Raw genomic sequence first — 25,565 nt, forward strand, 5'->3', positions numbered from 1 at the left:
ATAAAGTAGTTTTCGACTTGAGTATGTAAGTGACAGTGCCTCAAAACGCTATGAAACAACAATTATTTATATAGTTTAATATCACATGTTGTATCACATGATCCTATCCCACTGTCCCTGTGAGTGATATTCAAATATTCAAAGAACTGGCTTCCTTTATCCTCATTTAATAAGGCACCAGGATGCCATTTCTGAAATGTTTGAGGTGCTGGGTTGGAATGAAGATGGAGTGAAAAGTAGCGTGACTTGAATGAGGGGAATGAAGATGAGGATTTCCTCTTTAAAGTCCTTATTTAAAGCATGCTGACATGCTAATACCACTCCCATTGAGTCAAACCGCTAAGTTAAAGTGCTAAACTGTAGCTTTTAGCGAACGATCCAAACAATTGGGTGATTCACTGGAGCAATCATGTTCTGGGTGTCAAAGATGGTAAGTTGAGCGAAGTGTCCCTTTAATGCCATACCTTGCAGCGTAACTTCCCGTCCAGGTAGAGCCACACCTGCTCCACTCCCCCAGTCTCTTCCAGAGCCTGCACCCGCAACAGCGTAATGTCATCCGGAGGCCCTGCCAGGGACAGCACACACCCTGTCTCCCTGCTCCGCAGACGCATGTACATCTGCTTCTGTGGGTGGAACATAACAGCAGAGCACACAGATAACATGAGTTAGTTTGGACTTAGATTTGATTTCTGTAAAGAATAAAGACTTTTCCTTTATTTTTTGTAATTATGTACCATTAGTCAGCCCCTCGTTTGCATTCTTAAAAATATCAATTATGACTTTGAAATGGAACCATTGCAATCATACCTGTAACAATGGGCGCAGGGAACCTATTCGCTGCCAGCTGCTGAACTGGCTCCAATCACTCAGCTTGCTGGGCTGCAGGAGGATCTGTCGCCCACGGTAGTTACAACCCTCATACACCACCCACCTGTAGAACAAACCAAACACACACAATTAACCCTAACTGTACAAATATGAAACATGAGGCATTCTATTCTAAATAACAAGGTAAGACCATCTCTTCAGGGACCATCCCGTCCCTCCTGAAACCTCTCCATCCCCTCTACCCCCATATACATTTTCTCTACTGTACTGTGAGTAATTCCCACTGCTACCTAGTTAACACTACTTTACATTGTTAGCAGGCTCACAAAACAAGCTGTGTTAGTTGACTAGCGATGTGTCATTGATTTTCAACAACAGCGAAATATATTCAAATTTTTCGAAAGAAAAGTCTGAACATTGGATGCCGACATGCGGACCAAATGTCCAGACTGCGATATTGTGATCCTATCACTTTCCATTCATGTTTTAACTTACGCTTTTATTTTAAAGCCGCAAAAAAAGAAACCGGAAGTATTAATGGAGCTATTATTGGAGCTCAGAGAACACAGATCAGGGGCCTCATTCATAAAAAAGTACTTGAACGTCATCTTTGACTTTCACGTAAGCACATTTTTCTAAACGGACGTAAGCATTATTTATAAAACGGGCTGAGATGGTTTAAAGTTGCGTACGTGCTTCCTTCTATAAATACCAAACATACTTGGAATTGAACGCAGGTGAATGAGGTTTGTATTAACGCCCTGTGATAGAGGCTCAATTATAGCGGCTGAATGAAGCCAAGTGCTATAATATAATATAATACAGACAGACAATACTGACAATATTATATACTGTCTGTATTATATTATATTATAGCACTTGGCTTCATTCAGCCGCTATTTGAGCCGCTATCACAGGGCGTTAATACTATATTATAGGGTAGGCGTGCGTCTGGAAGCGGGAGAGGGCAGTAATACCACGTTCATTGATAATTTGACATAAGGGATGGAAAGGGGGGATGGCAGTTTTAGAAGGGGGATGATTTGGACTGTTTTTATTTCAGGGGGGGTGCCATTCCCCCTCATCCCGACTCAACTCGAAATCCAGTATCATTTAGCGCGTGGCCGGGCAAGGCATAGGCATGTTGAAGAGAGATAGACAGCTCCGGAGGGATATAAAGAAAGACTGAAATACAATCATAAACATTAGTTCCCTTTAAATCTTGAATTTAACCCATTTTCTCGGCTGGTAACAACATCGTTAATTTTATTACGAGCCACTTAAACTTCGCATGAATTACAGTAGGCAACGTTTTTCCAGTGCGGCTCACATGCCTGTAATAACTCCGCATAACCAGTAGGTAATGTGCGTAAGCAAGTTGAATACTCGACGTCGAGCTACGATCGTTTCCACGATCAAATTGACTCACGTTGAAATTGTATAAATCACTACGTTGACGTGGTTTTCTACGTACGACACGGGTAAGATCAAAATGATCTAAGCAAAATGAAAATTGATCTAAGCACGTTCTATGAATGAGGCCCCAGATGTAAGCACACATATAATCAAGTCAGATTGTTTGGTTGCAATTGACCCCTTTGTTGTTGGAAAAGTTACCATTGGACTATAGTTTGTTAGACACAGAGCTTCAACCAAGTGAAGGTACAGCAAGACCGTTGTGTTGAAAACTGAATAAAATCAAGAAGAAATTACTTACAGTCCTCCTTCCACCACTAGGGAGCGTATGCGCCCGTCAACCCCAGCTTGTTGTAGGCTCACTTTTCCACCCGTCAATACCACCCTACGACCTCTACAGCCGACCTTAGAGAACAGAGTGATGGAGGGCAGAGAGAACTCCTGAGAGAGAGAGAGACAGAGAGAGAGAGAGAGATTAGTAGTTATTAACTTGGATGGTATAAATCTGTGTGCAAAAACACTGTTACAACACACTGTTACCTCCCTACCTTTTTAAAAACTATTTTTAACTGTCTATCAGATGAGATCCACGTTATGATTAACCACTCTTTACAGACAGGTGTTTTACAGACAGGTGTTTTTCCAACCTCACTAAAGACTGCTATGGTGAAACCCCTCCTGAAGAAAAACAACCGTGACTCATCAGTCAGAAACTTTAGACAAATTAGAACTAACTTCGACAACAAAATTATCTGTCCTTGTTCTCCTTGACCTGAGTGCAGTAGTCGACCATAATATTCTCATAGACAGAATACATAAGTATGTTGGCCTTTCTGGCACTGCACTAAACTTGTTTAAGTCCTATCTCACAGGTAGAGATTATTATTATTTATTTATTTTTTGCCCTCGATGAATACTCATCTAAGAGCTATAGCATAAACTGTGGAGTACCACAAGGCTCTATCCTAGTCTCTATCACAAGGCTCTATCCAAGGCTCTATCCTAGGTCCAGTCCACTTCAGTATATATATGCTGCCCCTTGGTAGTATCATCAGGCGATACATTTTCAGAGCTGTGTCTCCTGATGACACAAGCCCTATTGATGCCCTCCAAAACGGTATTATAGAATTGGGGTAGTGGTGGTCTAGTGGATAGTGAGTTGGACTTGTGATCGGAAGGTTGTGAGTTCAAATCCCGCCTGAAGCCACACCACTACTAGTGTGCCCTTGGGTAAGGCACTTAGCCCTCAGTTACTCCAGGGGGAATGTCCCTGTAATTCGTAATTGTAAGTCGCTTTGGATAAAAGCGTCTGCTAAATGGCAAAATTATTTTTAATTATTAGAATTGGATGGCTCAGAACTTCCTTCAGCTCAACCAGGGCAGAACAGAGGTACTTCTCATTGGAGCAGAGGCACTGATAGAGAAACTGACCTCTAAATTGAAATCCCTGGAACTCAGTCCTAAGCACCAGGCAAAAAACCTGGGTGTCATCATTGATTCCAATGTAACCTTCGATGCCCACATCAGGGGCCTCATTTATAAAAATGTACTTGAATGTCATCTTTAACTTGCACGTAAGCACATTTTAAAACTAAAAACAAATATTTCAGAATAAAAGTCCTAAAAAAAAAAAGTTTCAGAATAAAAGTCCTAAAAAAGTTTCTGAATAAAAGTCCTAAAAAAAGTTTCTGAATAAAAGTCCTAAAAAAAAGTTTCAGAATAAAAGTCCTAAAAAAATAATCTGAATAAAAGTCCTAAAAAAAAGAATTTCAGAATAAAAGTCCTAAAAAAAATATTTCAGAATGAGTCCTCTTGCTCTTCTATATTTGACCTACTCCACATTTTCATAGCCTTATCGTAGCATGTATTCTTGCCAGTAGCAGTTAGTCAAAACCATATCATTTACTGCTTTTTATAAAACGATAAAAGTAATATTGAGCAGAATTAAGTTCAGCCTACTGGTCCGGCCCTCCACAATAGTCCCAGTTTCTCATGTGGCCCATTGTGAAAATGAATTGCCCACCCCTGCTCTAGACTTTGGAACGGCTTGCCGGAGGACTTGAGGGTGCACTTTTACCCCTATTTCTTATCTCCTAATTTTTTGTTTTATTCCTGGTTTTATTACTTAATAATGATTATGTCTATTTCTATCTCCTACTTCTTGTTTTATTGTATTGTAACACACACACACACACACACACACACACACACACACACAGCCCCACCACCCTCACTACTCACATGTCCCACAGTCTGTATGGACCGGATGGTAGAGACAGGTCCCAGAGTGCCGATAGCCTCTGTGTTGGGGTAGTCTCCCTCTTCCAGGACAAACATGTTCTTTGTAAACTGAGCCCCTTCATACACCACCCAGCTGAAACATATCACAGACACACAGTCAACTGTAATCTCTAGGTCTTATGTCTTCTTAGGTGTTACGTCCACATGTGTCCTTGTTGTGTTTCCTTCCCTTCTGTGTTCTCCTCCATCATTCTACATCCAGGTGTCGTCGAATTGTCATTCATCATTTCAATCCCGTCCAATCAGAGGGCTGCCCATCCTCCAATCAGAGGGCTGCCCGTTTGTTTAAATGTTCCTCATTGTGTCTCATTGTTAGTCGACTGTTTGGTTGTGTTTTGTTTGTTAGTTTGGCCACTCTTAGTTTCTTAGGTTATTTGTGTTATTTAGTACGTACCTTTCCATTTTCCATTTAGTAGTTTGTTTAGATTAAGATTAAGCTTGGTTGTTCATTTATTTGATTTAATATTGAGTACAGTTTATTTTCTATGTTGTATTGTCACACACTAGCCATAGGAAACAGGGGTAGATGAGATACCCTTGGGTATACATTACATCACGTAGGCTCAACTCTGTTAAATACATTAGGCAAAGGAGTGGCTGTCGTTATGTAGCATTGTACACTGGTAGGGTCTCACTTAATTCATTTGTTTCTTTTGGTTGACATCGCTCATAGTCTACCTGTTGTCCTATGGCTTGTGTATTTGTACCTCACTATCGTTTGTTTATTAAATCATTGCACTTTAGTTCTCTCGTGTTGTGCCATTTATTAGTTTTCCCTCCCACACTAAGCGGCAACATACAACCTTTATGTTACAGCTCCCCCTACACCCCCTAGACGTAGAGCCATAAGATCTGGGAGTTCGTAACATTAGGGTATCTCCTAAATAAGTCCACATACTGTACTGTATTGTTCCATGCACAATGTTTACTGTTATGTATTGAAGTGTTATTTTTGAGCTATGTGAACCACCGTAGTTGAAGTGATGAAAAGCTGTATAGGTAACGAGTGTTGCCCGGGCAGGAATGCGGAAGTGATACTATGCCTGTATACCTGCGGTTTGGTCAGTAAAGCTACGGACATATATCAAAGTGTTTCGCCGCCTCTGCCTCCATTCTTTATTGTGAATTATAGATGTTATTGGCTATATACATAACATTTACCATGTTAATTACTGTGTTGGGCCATCCAATTCACAAATACTGCTTGAGCCTTTTAATGTATAATTTTGTGTTCAGCAATGCTATTCTTATTCCTTGTGACATCATGTGAAATGCAATGACCTCAACAAATCTCAGAGGAGACGCAAAGCCTTCCTCAACATTGCCTGTGATCTAAACAGTATTGACCTTGACATGTAGCATTTGAAGCTAATGCTGTAGCACAGTACTCACCTCCCAGCAATTACTCTAAAGGACAATGGGGTGAAGTCCTCCTCCAGTGCTGCCACACTATCCTCCAGGACCACAACCCTACCCTGGAACTCAGGTTCAGAGAACAGCCGCACCTATACAGGAGAAAGACAGTGAGAATAAAATATTAGAACTGAGATGACCATGCTGCAGAATTATAAGAACATTTTATTCTAGGGACTTTATTATGATATCAGTGGACTATACTTGTGTAAGTAAGTTAAGTTATACTTAAAGTGCAAGATTATCCAAATAATACATATTTCAAACTCACCTTGAACTTGCTTGATCCAGGCAAGTTCTCCTAAAAGTAAAAAACATAAGAAATCATGGAAGTTGGAAATGGAAATCAACATACTACCTAACATACTAACTAACCTCCCAACAGTTCAGAACCATTGAATATAAATACTCTTAAAGGAATACAGTACTCTACTTCTGGTGAACCGAAGGACCTGTACCGAAAAGTTTTCGGTATGAATACGTAAACCAACTTTGTATGGTCCCAAAATATACTTGAAATGAGTTTTGGACCTTTTAAAAAAAGTTATTATAATGTTACTTATAATTCTGCCTTTCAGTGTTATTGTTTCTTACCTGTAACACAGGCTGCACTGAGGAGATCTTGAAGTTGCGAGCTCCCCAGTCCTCTGGGCTTCCATAGAGGCCTTTCTCTAGAATGTAGAGCTCTCCAGAGAACCCTGGGTTCTCAAATGCAACCCATCTGTAAAAAAACACAAAAAAAAACAGAACATGTTCGAATTTGGATGAGCACAATGAAGGTACATTAAATCCATATTATTTCCGAAAAAGGTGCTGTTGGATAAATATTTAGCAGCATTAGATTTAATATGATGAGCAGAATTCAAACCCCGGCCTCCTGCATTGAAGACCCAAGTGTCTAACATTAGGCCAAGAAGACATCTTTAAGTTCCAAGGCTGACACTTGAGTTTAGATGGCTCAGCCACTGCTACATTAACATTGCCATCAGGGGAGGCTGGTGGAGGCAGAAATCATTTTTGGTATCTAGCCATTTTTGGCATTCCATTCCATGCATTGCAATCCATCCTCCGATTTCTACCTCCACCAGCCTCTACTGATTGCAATATCATAACACTTAAAGCAGTGTACAGTATGGGCCTCTACAGTCTTACTGTGGTTCTACTTCTGGGGTGTGCCTGTCAGTGGTTGTAACTCTATCCAAACAACCAACACTGGCTTTTGAATGCCGGTAAAACAATTAGCCAGGTGTGTCACCCAAGGAAAACAGCAGAAGGTTACATAAAGGTTATATAAATGTCATATTATAACCGCTTTTTAATGTCTCTTAGACAGGCAGCATGCCAGATTATACCAAAATTATAACAGACTCAACTGGAAATACAGTAACAGGTTAACCTACGAACCAAATGAACGTTATGGTGATTACATTCTGGTGTGTTTTGGATCATTGCTACCCACTTTCTTACAGCGAATGAAACATTTACAAAGCATATGCAGTTTTGATGGAGATAGCAGGGTTGTAACCTTACATCCTAATCTCCTCTCTAGAATCTTTGCACTCTGAGAGTGATCTAATTTCTAAAGCTATTGTCTACCCTGGTATCCATTTCCTGGGCGTGATATTCAAAACCTTCTTTCAGGTTTGCTTCAGGGCTGTGTGTGTGTGTGTGTGTGTGCACGTGCACGTGCATGTGCACGTGCACGTGTGTTTGCGAAGCCAACACTGGCTAATGATTGGAAACAGGATAGGGGTGGCAAACGCCCATATACGTAACTAGCACAGCACACCCCCAAAGCTAACCAGTGCAGGTGTGACTCACTCACTCAAGATTTCCCGACTTCCTATTTCATGATACAAAGAACCACTAACAATCAAATATTTACAAGACATGAAAGCCATGTCTTGTATAATTATTATTACATTTATTAATTAATATTAAATATTATTGGTGTATAAAAATGACGGAGATGAGAGACTTACACGCCACCCAGAATGTTGATGGACTGTGTTTTGTATCCGAAGCCTGTGCCCTCCATGTTAGTGACAGGCACCAGCAAGCTCACTTTGTCCCCCCTCTCCCCAAAGTTCAAGTCACTGAACATCTTCAGGTGAGGAGACAGGAAATCCTACAGGATGATGTCGACACAAACAACCATTCAATTGATTATTCATGCTTTTTTATCATGTCCAAACCAGACCATTCCTTTGACGGACAGTAGATAAAAGTGGCAATATATTTATAGCTTAAGTCAGGTACTTGATCTTAACACATAAACAGCACGGTTTTACTTGCTCTTCCGTATTTCATCATCACTACTACAAAAAGTGTAAAAGAAAATACATAAAGGAAAAAACTGTATTTTTCCTTGAAAAAACACTTTAACTCACCCGTTTTATATATATATATATATATATATATATATATACTGTATATATATATATAGCCCACAACTCTACAGCCCACTTGGGCCCAAATCTATTGAGGGTGCAGTACTCACGGTGAGTATAGGGCGCAGTGACAGCAGCCGGTCCCCGTACCCTCCCCAGTCCTTGCAGTCTGGGTACTCTCCCTCCTCCAGGACATACTGTTGGCCTTCAAAGTCTGGCTCATCATAGCCCACCCAGCTACAGGGGGAAACACACACACACACACACACACAAACACACACAAACACACACACACACACACACACACACACACACACACACACACACACACACAATTAGAACTGACAAGAGCACTGAAAATACTGTCTAAAATTTAACAAACAATTAATCTGTGTGTTAATTACACTAAAGTATGTTGTACTAGCAATTAATCAGGGCAGATACAGAAGTAGATAGATACAAATAGATACAATTGTCAATTACATGGTCAAATCTGACTTTATTTTAGTTTGTCTATACTCTGTGATTAGGCGAACCACAATAACTCATGCTGACAATTGACACTTACAGCCCACCAAGAATCTTGATGGATCCCACAGAACACAATCTCTTTCTCCTTCTCTTTTTTCCTTCTTCCTCCTCTTTCTCTTCCTCCTTTTCTCCCTCTCTCAAGTCATACACTTCGTAGTCAATCTCCACACACTCGCCACTGAAGCACGCCTTCTCGTACACTAGTGCCTGGAGAGAAGAAGGGGTTAAAGGTGAGCCCAGTGTGCTGATATGGGCAGTGTGCTCTTGCCTATGCATGTCCAAGGCCAGATTAGTCTTCATACCACACATTCCAGCGCCCAGGGCCAAATGCTGTAACCACATCATCTTATATCTGTCTGTCAGTTTAGTACTCAGAGAAGAGGCATAGTACGATGTGTATTTTGTCTATTTTTATTTGACTATTCTATTGTCACTTTATCTTGTTGTTGTTTGTGAGCTGCTGTAACACCTTCATCTATCTATCTATCTATCTATCTAGTACAGGTGAACTTTGCATTTACATGTTAACTTAAGGCTATACATTGTCCACATACAGTATACATTCACCGGCCACTTTATTAGATACACCTTTTCAACTGCTCGTTAACGCAAATATCTAATCAGCCAATCATGTGGCAGCAACTCAATGCATTTAGGCATGTAGACATGGTCAAGACGATCTTCTGCTGTTCAAACCAAGACATGGTCAAGACGATCTTCTGCTGTTCAAACCAAGCATCAGAATGGGAAAGAAAGGTGATTTAAGTGACTTTGAACATGGCACATGGGTGTTGTTGCCAGACGGCTGTTTAGATTTTTTCAGAAAGTGCTGATCTACTGGGATTTTCCCTCACAACCATCTCTAGGGGTAACAGAGAATGGTCAGAAAAAGAGAAAATATCCAGTGAGCGACAGTTCTCTGGGCGAAAATGGTGGTGGTTGTGTAATGGTGCGGGGGATATTTTCTTGGCACAAATCTTCAGCAGCTGTGTGATATTATAATGTTGATATGGACCAAAATCTCTGAGGAATGTTTCCAGCACCTTGTTGAATCTATGCCACAAAGAATTAAGGCAGTTCTTAAGGCAAATGAGAGGTCCAACCCAGTACTAGCAAGGTGTGGCTAAAGCGGGGTACACACATAAAGATTATCTGGCCGATTTTGGCCCGATTTTCCCTCTTCCGACCAAAGACAGAAAACGCCCGATTATCGGATGGCTCTAAAGATTATTATCTTGTGGTGTGAGGTTTGTTAAGAGTCAATCTCCCCCGACAATCTGCTCTGAAAATTGTTGGCGCCGGCAATCGTAAATGTCAAATGTGTTCAATACTTACAACCAAAAAACCCAGGGTTGCCAGATGGACTCGTTTTTTTGGGGGGGGGAATTAGCGCTTTTAGGCTGTGGTTAGGGTGGAAAATGTCATTCCCATCTGGCAACCCTGCTCGCGAGTCCGACTATGACGTGGATGGAATGTAGCCAATCAAGAAGTGAGCTGACTCGTTATTCAGCACTTAATTTGCCCTGTCGCACATGGTTGCCTCGTACAGGTCAGTCAGGGTACTACGTTAGATAATAATAATAATAATAATAACTTTATTTGTATAGCGCTTTTCCTGCAAACGTTGCGGCTCAAAGTGCTTTAATCATTATATAATCTTAATTTAATTATTTTGTAATTTAAAGGCAATATTAAAAGGATGGGTTCACGCGAGATTTCTGGCGTGGGGAACGAGACTCGAGAGAGTCTGGAGTCTGTCGTAATGATAATCTTTATGTCTGTGGGGTGCTGAAATGGGAAAATCGGCGCACACCACACACAATACGATCAAGGCTGTTCAATCCAAGATTTTTTATCTTCATGTGTGGGGTCTGTCTCAGATAAGAAATCGGTTAAGATTTTGAAAATCCTTATGTGTGTACCCCGCTTAATAAAGTGGCCGGTGAGTTAATACTGAGAAAGACATTCAATTATCTTTTGATTGAGAAATTGTTCATTGATTGCCACATAACACACTAACACCCTAAATATATTAAACTAAGTTGCTGAAACTCAAATTGGTTTACTGTCAGATCAGTTTTCATCCCGCTTGGCGAAATACCCTCAAATGTTCTAATCTACACTGGCCTACAGTCACTCTCCATTAGCAACAGAACTTCTGTCTGTTTCCCACTGGGTGCAAGCATGGGCACACATGTTGCCAGGGCAGGGCAGGGCACACATACTGTAGTTCTTTCATAAGCCAATAGGCCTACACCTGCAACAACAGACTGGTCTATTTCACAATGGGAGTTGTGTAGGAATGCAGCAGTACTATCATAATAGGCCGTGGCAGCTACTAGTCTTGATTCATTTCATAAGAGTGGAATTAGTATTAGTAAAAGTATTTTTTATATGTGTGAGGGACTTGCAGTGGTCGAGACATTGACTACTTACAGTAATCTTTGACAGCACCCTTTAACATTGATATGAAACTTTTATTTTCTTTATCCTTACTGAGACTTGAGTCTCTTTTACAGAAGAGCCCATGGTCAAAAGGTACATGGCAACAGGGAATTAAGAAGGTAAAAGAAACATCTAGACACAAAATCCCACAATATTTAAACAAAATAAAGCAGAGTGGGAAAACATTTAAATATACAAAAGAATGAATAAAAATGAATAACAACAATAATTACTTTTAAGACATAAGCACAACCTAGATTAAAAAGCAATATAGATGCCAGAGAACGCAATAGAAACAGCCAAAGGAATAGAAATAGGAAAGCAACAGAAAAATATGATATCAGAGCATAGGAGTTCACAGTGGTAACAGCCTACCTTTAATTCATTAGGACATTCCACCTTCATTCCTCCCTGTAAAAAACAAACAAAAAAGAAATGTCTTACACCAGTGGGCTATTCCTATGGCTATTCAACTATCCGAGAAATTGATGTCCACCCATCTCTTAGAATAGAAAAGTATGTTATGTTACTATGTCTGTTTTTAACACTTTGTTACCCTTATTGTGGACAGTTAACATTTCATTCAAATGTAATGGACAATAAGGCCACAAACACATTGAAAATGTGAAAAGCAAAATGTGTTTTATTTACGTCAGTACCATTTTGAGGGGTCTGAGAGATCCAATGAAGGGCTGCGGGAAGCCCCAGGACTCTGGACAGGGGAACTCTCCCACTTCCAACACCGCAAGGAGACCCGCAAATCCAGGGTCACTGTATAACAGCCAGCTATTGACACACAAGCACGCACGCACACACAAACACAACACACACACACACACACACACACACACACACACACACACACACACACACACACACACACACACACACACACACGGTTAAGCCGATAAAACAAGCAGAAGCAGGCCAGCATTCCTTTGAGGAAAGTCTTGTCTTGTTTTAGCTCTATACTCTAAGTTTTTATTTGAAATAAAAAAAATATTATGAGGTAGAGAGATTTTATGAAGTAGAGATGTTCAGCTTTAACTCAATGTTGTATTTTTTTCAGATCGGTTTCACCATTTAGAAATTAAAATATGTTTTAGACATAGTCCCCCGAGTTCAGGGAAACAAAAGTATTGGAAAATTGTCTTGACAGGTGTTTCTGGTAAGTCAGGAGGGTTCTGTCACATAATGTGTGCAGGCATAAGAGAGCTGTCAATGTCTAGTATTGATTCTACGTTTTGCATTTGCCGTTGGTGTCTGCTATTGGTGTCTGTCAACATGAGGACCAAAGAGACGCAAATGAAAGTCTAGGAAGCCATTATGAGGCTGAAATATATCAGAAACATAGCCAAAACCTTAGACTTGCCAAAATGAACAGTTTGTAACGTCATTAAAAAAGAAAGAAAGCACTGGCGAGTTCAGCAATTGCAAACGGGCTGGTAGGCCAAGGAAGACTTCTACAGTGAATGACTAGTTCTGCACTTTTTAAATTATAATGATTGCTCTTTAAAAATAACTGACATTGAATTCATGGTTGTCTCAAGTCAAAACACAGGTGTGAAAAGCAGTGTTGTGAACAGAACTTACACTCCTGAGTGGACCTTTATTGAACCAGTGTCCTGTAGTCTCCCGTAGGGGCAGATCTCAATGGTGTCGTCGCAGAATGATGACATCCCCCCCATGCCATTCACCTCAGTGAACAGGTCAATCTTAGGTAAACTGTAGTCCTGTAGTCCAAAATACATAGACCATTGAATTACATACTGTAAGATGATATTAGTTCCCATAGAAATGTATTAATTATACAATGAATAACAGAGAAACAAAGGGTCCTCGAAAACTGATTAAAAAATATTTAAAAGTGTATATTTTAAAGAAAGATAGAATAGAAAGAGTATGCAACACAGACAAAATTCTTATTTCCACAATTCTGAGAGAGAATCAGAAAAAAGAGAGGTCAATATAGTATGGAGAGAGAAAGGGAGAATGAATAAATGAATGAGTGACAGTGAAGGAGAGAGAGAGAGAATGTTTTCAGCATTAGTGTCTCACCCTCACTGCCAGTCGGATAGAGCCAATGACCATGGGTGACGTTTGCACAGGCTGGCCCATGTGGTCCAGTTCCCCGGGGGTCTGCACCTCTGCCCACACATTCAACAGCTCCATAGGTCCCTCCTCCAGGGCGATGGTACGCCCCTGGAACCCTGGCTTCTCATACAAGAGCCAGCTACATGAAACAGGAAGTGATGCAAAACTGTACTAGTCTGCACAGGGTAAAATAATCTGCTTACCCTAACCTAATGGTAAGTAATTTAGGATTGTTGAATAGTCAGATAAGACACTGTTCGGATATTAATCAAAATGAGAACTCTTAATGCGTGCTCTGTTTCAATAATTATTACAACCAACTACTAACCAATGGGTTATTCCTTTGGCATCTCTTTGAGTGAGTGAATGAAGGAGGGATGAATCTTGTCATCCACAGATAAAATCTTACCATCCTCTGATGGTCCTGACTGAGATGGCAGGAGACAGTTTTATCATGGTGGCATCCTCCACATCACTGAACACCTCGTAGGCCTCTCCTCCAAACTGAGCATTCTCATGGATCACTATCTGTACCAGGAAACACAAAGTAGTTATTTATTTTACAACATTGTTTTCACAATATATACCTGAAATGATCTATTCTCTAGTATTTCAAGAGCATGCAACACAATAAGTAACAGGTACAACATGACATGCATTATACCATACTAGAAGTTTAGTTGTACACAAAGTTACACATACCTTTCCAGGCCGTTTGTGGAACCCTCTCACTTTTGGTTTCTGGAAAGGAAAAGGGGAATTTAAGAGAAAAAGAGAAATAACCTTTCCTTCCAACTACTGTAGACACACTAGCAAATAATTGTGCTTCCAAAGATGAGTATTGAGTGTGTTGTTATCAACAAATCATCATTGTTCTACAGGAAGTAAGGTTGCATCTCCTTTATGATCATGCAAACAACCAATAGAGGTATTTGCATGTTTATGTTAAGAGTGACACTAGATACAGAGAGCAAGAGCTCATACTCTTCCTCTTAACTTTACTTGCAAAATGGTACAACTTTGTTTTTAGGAGCTAGAACTTGTAAACGGATTAAAACATGTGAGGACACCAGTCTTTGGTACAAGGTGAATGTTTCTAAAGTGCTTGCCCAGCCACATAATTATGCCTTGCAGGTCAAAACTCATTCAGTTCTAAACATTAATCATTCTCCTGTCAGCAGGTAAACCACAAGATAATAGGAGAGATTATGGGCGGGTAAGGTCAACCAAGACTCAGTCGTCAAGCAGTTATTTATTGTAGCTGTGAAAAATATTCAGCTACATTAAAAGGAAACCTAGCCTAGCTTGCAGCATGAAAAAGAAAGACACATTTTATTTTATTTTAAATAAAGACTGCTGAAATGGTATAGAAAGAATGTATATCTGAGGGGGAAATGGCCACCTGAGACAGTAGAGAATAATAGAACAGGAAAAAGGGAACATTCAAAAGCAGTATGTAAATATCCACAACCACAATGTCAACACTGCACCAAAGCCCATTCAACATTGTTGTCAGCTCCGCCTGGTCATTTATATTCAACACAATAATCATATCTGTCACTTCATTTTGTACTTCATCTACTCTTACCTGTGTTTTTGCTGCTGAGAGGCCATTCAAGGAGGCCTGCTTGATATGATTGGTGGCTAGAGGTGTTCCTGCAAGGCCCTTCATGCCCACATCTGGAGCAGGGAGTCCAGTAGTCTGACCCAGGTCCATAACAGTGCTATCCTTAGCACACTGTGTTGTACTAGCACTCTGAGTGAAGCTAGCTGAAGCTCCTGACTCTACTTTGTCCTTCATGAAGTACTTCTTCAGGTGATCTGGCAGGTTTATCTCCGTGAGCGAGAGAACAGGGGGAGGAGGTGGGATGGGGCTGATAATTGAGTCATTAGCTGCACCAACACCCACACCCACACCCACACCCATACCCACACCCAGGCCAAGATCCATGCTGTTCCCACTTGCCTTGCCTGGCACTGCGCCAGCCTGGGACGTAGGCACCGTTCCCTGCTCCCCAGTGAGAGGGAGATCAGTCTGGCTCGGTGGAGAGGCATCTTTTGGGGCTGAGGTTGAGTCTTCTTTGTTCCTCTTTGAGAACCTGGGGGAAGTCAGGCTGGAGAGGATTGATATCCTCTCCAGCCGCGAAGGGAATTTCTTGTGTTCTTCCCCATTCTTTTGCTCCTCTATGCTCTCTACCTCAATTTTCACCTTCTCTTTCTCCTCCTCTTTGCTGTCAACTTGATCCCTTGGTTTTCCCCAGGTCCTGGATGGAGTGTGGATGCTTTTGTAGACAAGGCTCTCCTCTGCTCCTGATCTTTTCGTCTGGGTCTTCCCTTTCCTATCCGAGGTCTGTTTCTTTATCATCATGGCTGGCGAAAGGTCCTTCAAACCTTTATCCTTTTTGCTCAGGCCAAACTGAAAAGCCTCTGGATCAAACTGCTTCTCGAATCGGTCCTCTTTGATGGCAGGCAAGGCGAAGGGTGGAGAGGGCATCTTGGCACGGCTGTGCCTTTTCGGGGGGAGGGAGAACGGAATGCCCCCCTCCTTGATGCTCCTAATGAAGTTGTTCAAGTCCGACTCAAGGTCCTCGCTAGCCACGGCGTCCAGCTGCCTCTTGTTTTTCTTCTTTGGGTCACGTTTGGGGCCTTGCTCCACGTCTAACCAACTGGAGGGAGAGTCATTCTTCAGCTGAAGAGTTTGGGGGGGAGAGGGGGGTTTCAAAGAGGTTGGGGGGTGAAGGGACACCTCCGCCTTGGGGGTCGTCTTTGAAGATTTAGGTGGATCATGGAGGACCAAGACCTCCTCCTCCTGAGCTTTGGTGCTCTTGGTGGTCTGTGTTTCCTGTTTTGTGTCCTCAGTCTTTGTAATTGTGTTCGCGGGCACTGCCTTGCTCAGTTCATCCCCTTGTTTAGTGTCTTCCTCTGTTCTGCTAGATGCATCTGCCAAATTCTGTGAGGGAGGCTCTTTGTTGAGGTAGACCTCACCATTCTCAAATGGTTTCTGAACAATCACAGTCTCTATTAGAACATCTGAGGCTTCCCTTTCCCCCTGTACCCCACTCTCTTTCCCAGATTCTAAGGATAAATTAGAATGCAACCTATCATTTTCAACAATTACTGCCTCTGGGATTTGGATGGACGATTGCTTGTGCAATGTTTCCTCTAACCCAATTAAAGTGGGCTGTGTTGCCCTATCCTGACTCTCTTTAGTTTGCACTGCTTTGGTGGTGGTTGTGGGTGAATTATCATCAGCCACATCCAAGCCATTTTCTACAGGCTGCTTCCTATTGCTGATATCTACATCATCACTTGTTATAGCCTCCACTGTGATTCCATTGGACCCATTACTCTTCTGATTAGCCTGGGTCTCAATGTCACTTGATATGCTGTCAGTCAACACAGTCTTGATGAATGTATCTATTACTTCCTCATTGGCAGATATGTCTAAGACTGACACAATAGGACTTGGCTCAGGTGGGCTTTTCTCCTGGATTACACCCAGGTCTACATTACCTGTCTGTTGTAGTTTATCTGCTATGGATTTCACTTGTTCTTTGTTACTCTCTGCCTTGGTTGAGAAATCTAGTGCTGATTTTGGTTGTTCCTCTGATACAGATTTGGATTCTGGTTCCAGTTTTGCCTCAGGTTCACTACTGTTGCAGTTTACTGTTTCTCTTGTCTGAGCGGAAGGTGGTTGATCTGTTATGGCTTTTACAAACTCACTGGCTTTCACGGTCTCTGTTGATGGGTCTGTTATTGGGAGGGTCTGTTGGTCCTTTAGTTCAGAGTCATTTGTGACCAGCGACAGATTTTCTTGTACCGATTGATATTTAGTTTCGTATTGTCTCTTAGTTTCACATAATGTTTTGTCCTTCATTACATTTTTGGTCTCAGGGACTAGTACACTGAGAGTATCACTACTCTGTCCTTCTAATGGCTGGTCTGTGGGTGCTGTTGTTGGTTGTGAGATATTTTTGACCAACGATACATCCCCCTTTACAGATATAGAAATTACCGGAGTCGATGTTGCTTCTTCTTTGGGGGGTTTATGTTTGGATGTGGGGGATGTAGTGGGCGTAGGGTATTTTTTTATAGGTTTGCTGGGGCCAGGTATTGCTTTGGTCGGGCTTTTAAGACGTGACATTGGGAGCTTGCTAGCCGAAGATGCAGCATTGTTCAGATCTTTTGCTGGACTTTTCAAGCTTGGTTGTGGTGACACCTTCCCACCATTCTTTGCTGTCTTGTCATTGGGGAGTAGGACGTCACTCCGTTGCTTTATCCTTAGGTTTCTGGGTTTCTCTGGCTTGGTTGGTGGTTGTGAGGAATGGGTGAGCGTGTTCTGAATGGTGGGCTGTTTGGGCCTGTTTGTGAACGAAGGGAAAGGCAGCTGGCTTCCTGCTGGTGACACAACTATTAGTCAGACAGTTAGTAAGTAAGATTACATAATCAGACAATTAGTAAGTGAGCTAGATAGTTTGTATATTTGTTTCAATCATGTTATTTTGGATAATAGAGCTTTTGAATATTTCCATTTCAATTCGCACATCCAGTCTTTTAACAATACTGAAGCAGTAAACTACTGTGCACACAACTACCATTTATGTGATAGCTATACATACTGTAATAATGCTATAAGCATATCACAAATGCCACTTACGTGCTGATGAAAATATAATAGCTAGATAGATGCTATACATACAACTATAGCAACTATAGTACTATACAATAAGCAGTTACTTATGTAGTATGGAACAGCATGTTAATACAATGTTATTACAATAGTAATTACAGACCTACTACACAGGTACAGGGGAAAATCTAAAGTGAGAATAAATTGAATGCATAACAACTCATTACAAAATGCCTGTCTTACCCTTTTCAGGACTCTCAGGTTCAGGAGACAGAATGGTCGGTGTGGAGGGGATGCTACTACTTCCTGATTCTCTTTCATTGCTTCTGGCCCTTTTGCTGCTGCTATCTCTCTTCCTTTTGACCGGGATTGAGGTGTGGTCAGAGGCTTTGGGTAGTCGGCTCTTTGGTATCAAGCTAATGTTGGTGTCCTGGAGTGTGTTTTCATGTTTTTTGAAATCATGGTTGACCTCCGTCTGTTTGTCTGTTGAGTGAATTGTGTCAGTATTCTTCCCTTCAGGCTTTTCCTCTAGTCTGCTAATGAAAATATGCTAGAGAGATAGATGCTATACCTAGTATAATAATGCAATAAACAACTATATTACTATGCAATAAGCAGTTACTTATGTAGTATGGAACAGCATGTTAATACAATGTTATCACAATAGTAATTACAGACCTGCTACACAGGTACAGGGGCAAATCTAAAGTGAGAAATAAATTGAATGCATAACAACTCATTACAAAATGCCTGTCTTACCCTTTTCAGGACTCTCAGGTTCAGGAGACAGAATGTCATTTGTAGGCCTGTTCTCTCTGATGGGCAGCTCTTGCTGCTTTGGACTGGTCGGTGTGGAGGGGATCATACTGCTGCTATCTCTCTTCCTTTTGACCAGGATTGAGGTGTGGTCAGAGGCTTTGGGTAGTCGGCTCTTTGGTAAAACGTCAACAGAATTAGGCTTTTGGTCTGTTCTGCTTGTAGCAACAGGGTATTTCATCATCAACTCTTTCGATTTAGGGGCCTTTTGAGGTTTGGGATGATCCACTGATACAGGCGCATCAACCACTGGGGTAGTTTCTGGTGCAATTGAGGTTTTTGATACCACATCTGTCGATGACTTTTGGGGGATTCTAGACTCGGGGCTGCCCCTAACCCCTGACTCCCCAACGTTTGGCTGTGTTTTGTGTCCTGGCATGGCTGAGGTGGGAGAGGCTTCACCCGGGTCTGAGATCTCTGAGGTGGTCCTTAGGTCATGGTCCGTATCCTCAGTTATCGCCTCTGCATTGTCAACAAGATCATGGTTCGGTTGTTGCTTGAGTTCTACATTCAAGTTTTTTAGGGTTGGTGGTCTGTGCAGAGAGAGCGAGAAAAAGAGAGAGAGGGGGAGAGAAGTAATGATTAACTTGGATGGTATAAATCTGTGTGCAAAAATACTGTTACAACACACTGTTACCTCCATACCAACCAGACATAACTAAGACATAGCACGATCAACACATTCTTCATATATGGGACAAGCCTCATTCTCCACAATAAAAGTATATTGTCACACCGATACCGTCATAGTTATTCGGGTATCAATCTACAGAAACAGCCGGACACCCTTATGAAGAAGTTCTCAGTGACTGTTTTCACTTAAAACCTTTCAGAATTGTAAACATACTCCCTTCAGGTTTCAGTGTAGGACTATGAACCCATCATGGGTGAGTGAATTCCAAGCTTTTTCTAATTGATTTATTTAACATTTACTAATACTAAAACAAATCCTTGTGCATAACACTTCATCAAAGGGAAAAAGCAAGCTATTTCCATTATCACATTGATGTAACGCAAATAAAGACATAAACCCTAATCACATTACTGTAGGTCAGGGAATGCTGGCTAAAGACTTTTTTTGAAAGCTATCTGTAAACCTGAATGACGTGCCTTAAGTAACTTTTTTATCAGTATTGTTCTTTTGAGTCCATTAATATAAGCCTAAAGTCAAACAAAGTGAATAACCTGTGTTGACCTTGCTAGTTCCACAATTACTCATGATTCAAGCAAAGGAAAACGCCTGGGGCAACGCACATGCCCTCTACTTGATATAATATTTAGATAATAACAATACAATATAATACAATAACACATGTCCAACAAGATAAAGCTATTGACAAACGTGTGTATGTGTGTGAGCACTCAATCTTTTATAATGATTATAGGAAGTTAAAAAAAGTTATCTGCCTGGTAATTTGCAGTACATACCGTCCATAAGCCTTGTTAATAGTACACCCTGCAAATACACTTGACTATACCATTTGATGTACACATGTGAACATTTCAGACAGTGACGCAGTAGACTTTCAGCTGTGCACAGAACTGCTCTTATTGTTCCCCTCTGGTACAAAGAGGCATGGGAACACAGAGCTCAGGTTGCACGCACTGCCCTCTTTCTCTCTCTCTTTCTTTCTTTCTTTCGCTCTCTTTCTCTCTTGTAAAGATCAAAGCCGTAACAAAAAAAACACCAAAGAAAATGAAAAATGTCACTTCCATACTCACAGTTCCACCTCTGAGTTCTGAGGAATCTTTGAAGCTAAATCTATGCATTTATCTCCTTCCGGTTCTTTTTCTTTAAGCTCGTCCCCATCAAAACTGGGCTCTGGGCTCAGCTTAGCCTGTGTGTCCTCCACACTTTGGTTCTCCAGAAAGGCGCTCTTCTCTGAGCCTGTGCCTGGGCTGGGCTCCTCTGGCTGGGCTGTGTTTGTTTGGTTCTCCCTGGAGGCTGGTACTGTGGAGACTCTCAGCTCTGGCACTCTGCCACCGGCTGCTTCCACGTAGGGGGTTGTAGTAGCTGGGACATCCTGGGTGTCAGTGTCCTCCGCTGGGGTAACCATCACATGTACAGCCAGGACAGGAGGTGAGTCTGCTCTGGAGGCCTCCTTCTGCTTCTCCCTCCCTTTCTCCTCCTCCTCTCCCAGGAGTGTGTCCACCGAAACAGCCTTGTGAAGCTCCTCAGGTAAGGCCTGCCCCTCCTCTCCCCCAGGTAAGGTGCTCTCAGTGGGTGTTGCTGAGGAGCTGCTGATGGATTTGAGAACCCTCCTCCTGGTGTTATTGTTTCCTCTCCCCATTTCTGAACTGTCCTCCCCTACCTCTGGCTGAGGAGGGTCTGAGGGGGATGGGGTGCGTGAGCCTAGAGTTATTCCCACCAGAGCTGAGTAGTTCCCTTTCCCTCCAATGGGAGCTTTTAGTGAGGTTCTTTTAGACTCTACCGAGCCTATGGGGGTGACGTCAGGTGAATTCAGTTCTTCGACAGATCGGGGGATATCAAACGACCTCAGGGTGGTTTGGCCCTCGTCCAACCGCTCTCCAGTGTTTAAGATGATTTCTTCCAAATGGACCTGTAGCCTCCTACTCACCTCACCCACCACTGCCTCCGTGAAGTCAGGCTCTGAATCCAACTCAGCCATCGCAGCTGACGAGAAGATGGGGGCGGAAAGGGTGGGCGTCACATTCCCAGAATTCCCGTCCCCATTGGCCAGCGGCATGCTCACCCTGCACACATGCACTTCTCGCACGCTGCCACAGCCGCTGCTGTCGCTGTCCATGAATGGCAGATCCCCTCCGTCCACTATCAGAGAAGCCAGGCTGGTGGTACTGTGGCTGAAGCTTACTCTCAGCACTGCGTCCCTCTCAACCTGGGGCTCTGACTGAACCGGCCTGACTACATCCTCAACCGCAGGAGTCTTCAGCCCGTCCTTCTCCAGAGGGTGGGGAGAACCAGGGGAAACAGGAGAGGATGAGGGGATGGGTGAACCGCTCCCCAAGTGGGGGGTATCTTCTGAGCCTTCCGAGAGCGGTCTGCTCTTGCTCTTCCTCCTTTTGGAGCTGAAGAAACTGCCAATGCGGCCTAACACTCCACCTTTCTCATCAGAACTCTGTGTGGGGAGAGAAGAGAAGAGAGGCAGGAAGGTAAATACTCAGCTGAGGAACAGACACACTGTTGTTTTTGGCATGGCTATAAAAGCACCATGGGTGAATCATTTCATGTTTTCATTTCAAGTTATGCACATTTAGTTATCTTACATCTCTTCTACAGGCATTAAACCTGTAGTTTCCTACCCCACAATTAGGTCGAATTCTAGTGAACACTACCAGTAGAAAGTCAATTATCAGATGTTTTAAACATTTTATTATTACATTTTTTTTGTACTTCTTTTGCACACTAAATGTATTTTGTCCATTCACTATAGAGTATGTAATATAAGCAGATACTGCAGTGTGACAAAAAGATGGATGACAAATCGACAAAATAACAACACCACCAGATATGAACCAGCACACAATAAGCCACTAAATTGAACAATAATTAAACCTGATCTAAAGAAAAAAAACATAGGTAAATGTTAATCTTTGTCTACCACGGAATCGCAAGCGGGAATCAACACATCTCTGTCTGACCAAAGAGCAAAAACACCCAGCCAGGTCTGTGTGTTATACACACCAAAACACTACTCTTTTAACTATAGAACAAGCTAGGACAGGATACAGAATTCCATAATGATAATAGACAGAAACATCTCAAATGAGACAGCTACATACCATTTCAATATCACTTGCTGGAATTTAACCTATAGATTTCACAACTGAGCATATCCATAGACCGAACGCATAGAGAAGCAGGTGCAACAAAGTTAATGTTTATCCTTCTGTACTGTCCCCTTAAACCCTAATTTAACACAGTTGGAAACTTCAATTGTCTCCCTTCCCTGCTAGACAGCGAGACAGTTGTGATGTCTATAACGCGTCTGTATCTGTCTAGCTTTGAGTGGACCTGCATCAAAAAGTACAGTGGCTCGCTTGAGGGCAGGATTCCAATTGTATCACACCTAACAATGCAGTGAATAGGTTATTGTATAAGGGCTTTCGTACAGCAAACATCCACATGAATGAATGATCCACTGAAAACCTAAGAACCACACCCTTCCTCATGAAACTGGAACAAATCGATAGCCCAACATAATTATACTAATTTAATAAAGTGAATACAAGAGACAAAACAGGAAGTCAAACATGTGGCTGTATAATAGTATGTAAATAAAAACATGTTCATGATTATTTAGTTTGTTTTGTTAAAATCACAGTGACACACACTGTTATGCCTTTTCCTCTTTTCACTGGAATGTGTTAAACCATTGGCTATTGTTGTTCCATTGGGACCTGCGCACATCCTTCCTTTCTGTCGCCCTATCAGACATTTTCCAAAGACCAGATTCTTGCTCCCAACAGGATTTTCACCTAATAAAAAACAGAGCCCATTGTTGCTTTGTTTCCAATTGCCACGTATTCCACATTCTTTGTGGAACATGTTCAAATGTTTGGCATTTAGCAGACACCTTTATCTCAAATACATTTGTCTAAGTAAGTGAATCATCTATCCATCACTCATCGCAAGAAAAGTAATCTCCACTCGAGCCAGGGGCCATTGGCAGTCATAATGCCAGAAGATGGATTTTTTGATTTATTTATTCATCTTTTATAGATAGTAGAGAAACTGAACAGGGGGATGGGGAGGTTTTAGGAGGGACAGTTAAGGTGTAGCCTGAAGAGGTTGGTCTTCATTCTACGGCGGAAGATAGGGAGTGACTGCAGTCCTGACAGCGGTGGGAAGCTCGTTCCACCAGCGGGGCGCCAGGACGGTGAAAAGCCGTGACTGACCGGCTGCAACCCCGTAGAGGCGGTGCTGCCAGAACTTTTGCTGCCAAACTTTTGACTTGTTTACAGTATTCAGGCTAACTCAACGCTATAAACGTATACTGCGGGCTCTGGAGACTTTGATTGTTGCCATAAATGTTTATAGGTAACCTGTTAAAAGTCAATATGTAACAGCAGTACACACGATGCTTTGTAGTCAGTTAGGGCCCTTGGAAGTGACTCTCTACTGCCCTCTGCTGCCTTTGCATTAAATGTCCCACTGTCAACACATACAGCAATGGCCTTGTTTCCCTCTCAAAAGCCCTTGAAATAAAGTTGGATTGATTGATGCTACTGAACTTGGCCCTGCATCCCAATTCTCTATTAGTTTCTGTGTAGTGTCCACTTGTCCGCTCCTCTACACAGATTTGATTTAAAAACATAGGATTGTTGTTTATCTCTGAATCTCTCGACTGAGATTTATGTAAAGTTTGGCTTAGTGAGATTAGATTGATGTGAGCCTGGGCTGTAAATCGTATTATTTTTATAATAATAATAATAATAATTCATTGAATTTATATAGCGCTTTTCCGAGGCTCAAAGTGTGTGTGTGTGGGGGGGGGGGGGACAGGGGAGGTGGTTAGGGGTAGGGGAGGCTGTATACATATCAGGGGGGTGGCAGGGTTAGGGGAGATGGGTAGGGGTAGGGGAGGTTGTTTAATTCTATGTTGGGGAGTGGACAAAAATATACATTTCAGGGAAAAGGATGGAGACTTGGGATGCAGGGTAGGCTTCATGCCATGAACTCCACATGACACCCATGGTGATTATGAGCAGTATTTTTGTTACATGCATTTGAAATATGTATTTCAATTAGTATTGAGTGTTTTGTATTATTTGACAGGGCTTAAAAAAATGAAGGTTATTTGTAACATGATAGCCCTACTTCAGAGATTTATATTTTGGATTTCTCCCACAAAGCTGCTTTGACAGGAATAACTCTTTGGTCTGATTGAATATACTTGGCTAGGCTACCTACTGTAGGCTCACAAGCTCATTAGTGATAACGAGTTAGGTGGGTTATGATAATGATTAATCAAGCGTAAAGATAGACCTACCTCTAAACTAGCATCTGTATCAGGGGTATAACTATTGACATTTGTGATGATAATGTGACTTCAGTGGGTGGTGTTAAAGAAACCATAGCTGCTGTTGGCCATCATGGGCAATTCCTCCCATCCCTTACATGACACTTTAGCAGAGCAGAAAAGCTCCTTTAGCAACAAACTACTACAACTACGTTGCACTAAGGAGCGCTATAGGAGATATTTTCTGCCTGCCGCAATAACACTGTACAACTCCTCCTTGATCTGGGTGATCAGAGTCTGACTGGAGGATGTCTTACCTACTGTATACAAGGTCCTAAATGTCTATTGGTCACACGTTTCAAATACTAGTATTTACTTGTATTTTGGGGGGGAGATAAAACAAAAACATGTGTGGTGTTGGAATAAAGAAATGCATGACAAACTGGTTAGAGAAATCAGAGTTGTTTTTTTTACTTTATTATAACATCTCTTGATTATTTCAGAATAAGATTATAATCTCTTAATTTGCAGTAATGAGTAAATTTGCAATTCTGCTAAAAAGTGAATGAACAGCTTGCCTGTAAATTGTTTGCAAAGTACCATCTCACCCAAATTAATGCTATACAGTGAGTAGGCCTATTTAAGAAAGTGAAAGGCTGAATAACAAAAGATTAAGGGAGGGGGAAAAGACATGAGTGTGTGAGGAGAGAGGACGAGAAAAGTCCCATCATGGATTTCATCTTGAATTTCACTGCCAAT

Source organism: Nansenia antarctica (genome assembly GCF_963989245.1).
Source record: "Nansenia antarctica genome assembly, chromosome: 1".
NCBI lineage: Eukaryota > Metazoa > Chordata > Actinopteri > Argentiniformes > Microstomatidae > Nansenia > Nansenia antarctica.